This window comes from Arachis hypogaea, chromosome 20, assembly GCF_003086295.3.
Source record: "Arachis hypogaea cultivar Tifrunner chromosome 20, arahy.Tifrunner.gnm2.J5K5, whole genome shotgun sequence".
Lineage (NCBI taxonomy): Eukaryota > Viridiplantae > Streptophyta > Magnoliopsida > Fabales > Fabaceae > Arachis > Arachis hypogaea.
In genome coordinates this window covers 82,877,402-82,885,304 of record NC_092055.1, presented here as the reverse complement: position 1 = coordinate 82,885,304, position 7,903 = coordinate 82,877,402, and the positions used below count along the sequence as shown (strand labels likewise).

Here is a 7,903-nt window from a genome sequence, read left to right as displayed (position 1 = left end):
TAGGGATGTTTTTATTAGTTTTTTTGTTAAATTCACATTTCTGGACTTTACTATGAGTTTGTGTGTTTTTCTGTGATTTCAGGTATTTTCTGGCTGAAATTGAGGGACTTGAGCAAAAATCAGATTCAGAGGTTGAAGAAGGACTGCTGATGCTATTGGATTCTGACCTCCCTGCACTCAAAGTGGATTTTCGGGAGCTAGAGAACTCCAAATGGCGTGCTTCCAATTGAGTTGGAATGTAGATATCCAGGGCTTTCCAGAAATATATAATAGTCCATACTTTGAATAAGTATTAATGACGTAAACCGGCATTCAACGCCAGTTCCATGCTGCAGTCTGGCGTCCAGCGCCAGAAACAAGTTGCAAAGTGGAGTTCAACGCCAGAAACACGTTACAAACTGGCGTTCAACTCCATGAATGACCTCTCCATGTATAAAATTCAAGCTCAGCCCAAGCACACACCAAGTGGGCCCCAGAAGTGGATTTCTACATCATTTACTCAATTTTGTAAACCCTAGTAACTAGTTTAGTATAAATAGGACTTTTTACTATTGTATTTATATCTGAGAATCTTAGGATTTTTAGTTCATTTTGGATCATATTGATCATGTTTGGGGGCTGGCCATTCGGCCATGCCTGAACCTTTCACTTATGTATGTTTCAACGGTAGAGTTTCTGAACTCCATAGATTAAGGTGTGGAGCTCTGCTGTTCCTCATGATTTAATGCAAAGTACTACTGTTTTATATTCAAATCAACTTATTCCGCTTCTAAGATATCCATTCGCACCCAAGAACATGATGAATGTGATGATTATGTGACGCTCATCATCATTCTCACTTATGAACGCGTGCCTGACAAACACTTCCGTTCTACATGCAAACAATCTAGAATGAGTATCTCTTAGATATCTAATACAGAGGACCAAGTCCAAGATATTAGAATCTTTGTGGTATAAGTTAGAACCCATGGATGGCCATTTCTGAGATCCGAAAAGTCTAAACCTTGTCTGTGGTATTCCGAGTAGGATCTGGGAAGGGATGGCTGTGATGAACTTCAAACTCGCGAGTGCTGGGCGTAGTGACAGACGCAAAAGGAGGGTGAATTCTATTCTAGTATGATCGAGAACCTCCAAATGATTAGCCGTGCTGTGACAGAGCATTTCGACCTTTTTCACAGAGAGGATGGGATGTAGCCATTGACAACGGTGATGCCCTATATAAAGCTTGCCATGAAAAGGAGTAGGAATGATTGGATGAAGACAGCAGGAAAGCAGAGGTTCAGAGGAATGAAAGCATCTCTATACGCTTATCTAAAATTCTCACCAATGAATTACATAAGTATTTCTATCTTTATTTTCTGTTTATTTATTATTATTATTCGAAACCTCCATAACCATTTGATATCCACCTGACTGAGATTTACAAGATGACCATAGCTTGCTTCATACCAACAATCTCCATGGGATCGACCCTTACTCACGTAAGGTTTTATTACTTGGACGACCCAGTGCACTTGCTGGTTAGTTGTATTGAAGTTGTGACAAATTATGAATTAATATTGGCGCACCATGTTTTTGGAGCCATTACCAGGGATCACAATTTCGTGCACCAGATGTACAAACGGAATAATCCGTAGGTGTGTGCCTAGAGAAGAAGCACAGAGGATCTTATGGCATTGCCATGGATCACAATATGGAGGCCATTTTGGAGGTGAGCAAACAGCCCCCAAGGTCCTCCAATGTGGTTTCTACTGGCCTACACTCTATAGGGATTCCCGAGTGTTTGTACGTAACTGTGACAGTTGCCAAAGAGCTGGTAATCTGCCTCATGGTTATGCCATGCCTCAACAGGGAATCTTGGAGATTGAGTTGTATGATGTATGGGGAATTGACTTCATGGGACCTTTCCCACCATCATACTCAAACACTTATATTCTGGTGGCAGTCGACTATGTATCAAAATGGGTAGAGGCCGTTGCCACACCCACCAATGATACTAAAATAGTGCTAAAGTTCCTCCAGAAACATATCTTCAGCAGGTTTGGTGTCCCTAGAGTACTAATCAGTGATGGGGGCACTCACTTCTGCAACAAACAACTTTACTCTGCCATGGTCCGGTATGGAATTCGCCACAAAGTGGAGACTCCATATCATCCACAGACAAATGGGCAAGCTGAAGTTTCTAACAGAGAACTAAAAAGAATCCTGTAACGGACTGTAAGTACCCGTAGAAAGGATTGGGCAAGAAGCTTGGATGATGCTCTGTGGGCTTACAGAACAGCATTCAAGACTCCTATAGGGACCTCTCCATACCAGCTTGTGTATGGTAAGGCCTATCATCTGCCCGTGGAACTGGAACATAAGGCCTACTGGGCAACTAGATTCCTAAACTTTGATGCCAAATTAGCTGGAGAAAAAATATTGCTCCAGCTGAATGAGCTAGAGGAATTTAGACTCATTGCTTTCGAAAATGCCAAGCTTTACAAAGAGAAAGCAAAAAGATGGCATGACAGAAAGCTGTCATCTAGAGTCTTTGAACCAGGACAGAAAGTTATGTTGTTTAACTCTAGGCTCAGGCTATTCCCCCGGAAACTGAAATCCCAGTGGAGGGGACCATATGTGATTACAAGTGTGTCACCATATGGCTGTGTGGAGCTTCAAGACATTGATTCTGATAAGAAGTTCATTGTTAATGGACAGAGAATCAAGCATTATCTTGAAGGCAATATTGAGCAAGAGTGCTCAAGGCTGAGGCTAGATTAAAAGCTCAACAAGGTCCAGCTAAAGACATTAAAGAAGCGCTTGTTGGGAGGCAACCCAATGTTATTTAATTATATCTATTTATTTTCCATTGCTATTTTATGTTTTCTTTAGGTTGATGATCATGTGAAGTCACAAAAACTACTAAAAAATCAAAAACAGAATCAAAAATAGCAGAAGAAACAGCACACCCTGGAGGACGAGCACTCTGGCATTTAAACGCCAGAAACAAGCATCTGTCTGGCGTTTAACACCAGAAACAAGCACCAAGCTGGCGTTTAATGCCAGAAAAAAGCATCAACCTGGCGTTAAACGCCAGAAACAGGCTACATTTGGGCGTTTAACGCCAAAAACAAGCAGCAAGCTGGCGTTTAACACCAGAAATGCATGCTAAGGGCATTTTACACGCCTAATTGGAGCAGGGATATTATGTCCTTGACCCCACTGGATCTGTGGACCCCACAGGATCCCCACCTACTCCACTTCTTCTTCTCTACTCTTCCCACCTTTTCATAACACTCTTCCCCAAAAATAATTCACACATCTCCATCTCCTCTATTTTCTTCTTTTTCCATTCACTTCTTTCTTCTTTTGCTCGAGGACGAGAAAACCTTTTAAGTTTGGTGTGGTAAAAGCATTGCTTTTTGTTTTTCTATAACCATTTATGGCACCTAAGGCTAGAGAAACCTCTAGAAAGAGGAAAAGGAAGACAAAAGCTTCCACCTCCGAGTCATGGGAGATGGAAAGATTCATCTCAAGGATCCATAGCTCAGTAGTAAAGCATTTGACTGCACAACAAGAGAGTCCACTCATGGACATCAACAAGAGCATGAGGAATTCCCTCACCAAGAAATCCCTGAGATGCCTCAAGGGATACATTTTCCTCCACACAACTATTGGGAGCAACTAAGGATAGGAGCACCAAAATCACTAGGGATGAAGCAACAAAGGTAAGGAATAGACATAGAGGAGCTCAAGAGCACCATTTGTTCTTCAAGAAGAGGAAGACGCCAACCTTACTAAGGTGGACCCGTTCCTTAATCTCTTTGTCTATTTATTTTTCTCTGTTTCTTATTTACTATGCTTTATGTTTATGTTTGTGTCTTTTTACATGATCATTAGTATTTAAGTGTCTATGTCTTAAAGTTATGAATGTCCTATGAATCCATCACCTTTCTTAAATGAAAAAATGTTTTCTGAAAAAGAAAAAGAAGTACATGAATTTTGAATTTTAAAATAGTTTAATTATTTTGATATGGTGGCAATACTTTTTGTTTTCTGAATGAATGCTTGAACAGTGCATATGTCTTCTGAATTTGTTGTTTATGAAAAAATTGTTGGCTCTTAAAAGAATGATGAAAAAGGAGAAATGTTATTTGATAATCTGAAAAATCATAAAAATGATTCTTGAAGCAAGAAAAAGCAGTGAAGAACAAAGCTTGCAGAAAAAAAATGCGAAAATAAAAAAGAAAAAAAGAGAGTAAGAAAAAGAAAAAGTAAGCAGAAAAAGCCAAAAGGTCTTTAAACCAAAAGGCAAGAGCAAAAAGCCAATAGCCCTTAAAACCAAAAGGCAAGGGTAATAAAAAGGATCCAAGGCTTTGAGCATCAGTGGATAGGAGGGCCTAAAGGAATAAAATCCTGGCCTAAGCGCCTAATGTGCTTGTGGCGTGAAGGTGTCAAGTGAAAACTTGAGACTGAGCAGTTAAAGTTGAGGTCCAAAGAAAAAACAGAGTGTGCTTAAGAATCCTGGACACCTCTAATTGGGGGCTTTAGCAAAGCTGAGTCACAATCTGAAAAGGTTCACCAAGTTATGTGTCTGTGGCATGTATGTATCCGGTGGTAATACTGGAAAACAGAGTGCTTAGGGCCACGGCCAAGACTCTTAAAGTAGCTGTGTTCAAGAATTAACATACTGAACAAGGAGAATCAATAACACTATCTGAATTCTGAGTTTCTATAGATACCAATCATGTTTTTGGAAGCCAAAACTGTTTAGAAGCAAAAAGCTAATAGCCCCGCTCATCTAATTAAGACTGATCTTCATAGATGTTTTTGGAATTCATTGTATATTCTCTTCTTTTTATCCTACTTTGTTTTTAGTTGCTTGGGGACAAGCATCAATTTAAGTTTGGTGTTGTGATGAACGGATAATTTATACGCTTTTTGGCATTGTTTTTAGGTAGTTTTTAATATGTTTTAGTCATTTTTATTATATTTTTTATTTGTTTTTAAATAAAAATCACATTTCTGGACTTTACTAGGAGTTTGTGTGTTTTTTTGTGATTTCAGGTAATTTCTTGCTGAAATTGAGGGAGCTGAGCAAAAATCTTATTCAAGCTGAAAAAGGACTGCTGATGTTGTTGGATTCTGACCTCCCTGCACTCAAAATGGATTTTCTGGAGCGACAGAAGTCCAAATGGCATGCTCTCAACTACTTTGGAAAGTAGACATCCAGGGCTTTCCAGCAATATATAATAGTCCATACTTTGCTCAAGGATAAATGACGTAAACGGGCGTTCAACGCAAGTTTTATGCTGCCTTCTGGCGTTAAACGCCAGAAACAGGTTACAAGTTGGAGTTAAACGCCCAAAACAGGTGACAACCTGGCGTTTAACTCCAAAAACAGCCTAGGTACGTGTAAAGCTCAAGTCTCAGCCCCAGCACACACCAAGCTGGCCCCAGAAGTGGATTTCTGCACTATCTATCATAGCTTATTCATTTTCTGTAAACCTAGGTTACTAGATTAGTATTTAAACAACTTTTAGAGATTTATTTTGTACCTCATGACATTTTAGATCTGAACTTTGTACTCTTTGACGGCATGAGTCTCTAAACTCTATTGTTGGGGGTAAGGAGCTCTGCTGTGTCTCGATGAATTAATGCAATTATTTCTGTTTTCTATTCAAACACGCTTGTTTCCATCTAAGATGTTCATTCGCACTTCAATATGATGGATGTGATGACCCGTGACACTCATCACCATCCTCAACCTATGAACGTGTGCCTGACAACCACCTCCGTTCTACCTTCGATCGAATGAGTATCTCTTGGATTCCTTAATCAGAATCTTCGTGGTATAAGCTAGAATCATTGGCAGCATTCTTGAGAATCCGGAAAGTCTAAACCTTGTCTGTGGTTTCGAGTAGGATTCAAGGATTGAATGACTGTGACGAGCTTCAAACTCACAAGGGTTGGGCATAGTGACAGACGCAAAAGGATCAATGGATCCTATTCCAGCATGAGTGAGAACCGACAAATGATTAGCCGTGCGGTGACAGCGTACCTGGACCATTTTCACTGAGAGGATGGATGGTAGCCATTGACAACGGTGATCCACCAATACACAGCTTGCAATAGGAGGAACCTTGCGTGCGTGAAGAAGAAGACAGGGGAAAAGCAGAGATTCAGAAGACAAAGCATCTCCAAAACTCCAACATATTCTCCATTACTGCATAACAAGTATTTAATTCATGCTCTTTTATTTTTCACAATCCAAACTGATAATTATAATTGATATCCTGACTAAGAATTACAAGATAACCATAGATTGCTTCAAGCCAACAATCTCTGTGGGATTCGACCCTTACTCACGTAAGGTATTACTTGGACGACCCAGTGCACTTGCTGGTTAGTTGTGTAGAGTTGTGAAAAGTGTGAATCACAATTTCGTGCACCAGCCATTTACAACAAGCAAAACTCTACAAAGCTACAGAGTCTAACATGGATCATAATAATCATGCTGTTAATTCCAATGTGGCAAATCCAGTTGGGAATGAGCAACCTAGAAGAGTGCTTGGCTCTTACACTGCTCCTAATGCAGATCTTTATGGCAAAAGTATTGTGGTGCCTCCTATAGATGCAAACAATTTTGAACTGAAGCCTCAACTTGTCACTCTTGTACAATAAAATTGTCAGTATCATGGACTTCCTCAGGAAGATCCAAATCATTTTATTTATGATTTTCTACAGATTTGTGATACTGTGAAGATGAATAGAGTGATTCCTGAGGTGTACAAACTCATGCTCTTCCCATTTGCTGTGAGGGATAGAGTAAAGTTGTGGTTAGATTCTCAACCCAAGGAGAGTCTGGATACTTGGGATAAGGTTGTCACCAGATTTATGACTAAATTTTTCCCACCTCAAAAGCTGACTAAGCTAAGGGTGGAGGTTCAGAGTTTCAGACAGAAAGATGGTGAGACCCTTTATGAAGCTTGGGAGAGATTCAAGCTACTGACTAGGCAATGCCCTTTGGACATGTTCTCTAGATGGACTCAACTGGATATCTTTTATGAGGGCTTATGTGAAATGTCCAAGATGCGCTTGGATATTTCTGCAGGTGGTTCTTTGCACATGAAGAAGACACCAGAGGAGACTATTGAGCTTATTGAGCTGGTTGCTAACAACCAATACTTATATTCCTCCAACAGGAATCATTTGCACTCTGAGACCTCTCAGAAGAGAGGCGTTTTGGAAGTGGAAGTTGTTGATGCTCTTCTTGCTTAGAACAAGCTTTTATCTCAGCAAATAAATCTGATTACTCAACGGTTGAGTGGAATGCAAGTTACAGCGGTCAACACTCAGAATGCACCTTAAGAGGTCCCTTATGACATGACAGTTAATTTTATGCCAAATGAGAATTATAATTATGCTCAATTTTCTTCTGAATAGGTCAATTACATGGGGAGTGCTCCTAGAAATCCCAATAATGATCCCTATTTTAAGACCAACAATCAGGGGTGGAGAAATCACCCAAATTTTGGGTGTAGAGAGCAACCTCAGAGGCCACAGAATTTTAATAATAATTCTCATGGTGGTTTTCAATAGAAAAATTTTAATAACCACCAGTTTCAGTCATCTCAGCAAGCAACTTCTCATCCCCAGCAAAACAATGATTTGGAAGCAATATTGGCAAGTTTTAGACCTACAACATCGGGTTTTCTACCAGTAAAGAAATTAATAAACACGATTGCATTTTAGATATAGTTTCTAAACCGGCAAAAATCCCTTCGTACAAACGTGTTGGGTGTCACAAGTAACAAACCCCTTTAAAAATTGTTAACCGAGTATTCAAACCTCGGGTCATCTTCTCAAGGAACTACGAGGAAGTATGTTCTTACTATTGGCTATAAAGGTTGTAATCGGG

General features: G+C 39.8%; 1 pseudogene; it reads right to left on the bottom strand.

Moving 5' to 3' along the window:
* Positions 1-6,912: 6,912 nt before the first annotated feature.
* Positions 6,913-7,014, bottom strand: LOC112787993 (small nucleolar RNA R71; annotated as a pseudogene).
* Between the last annotated feature and the right edge of the window lie 889 nt (positions 7,015-7,903).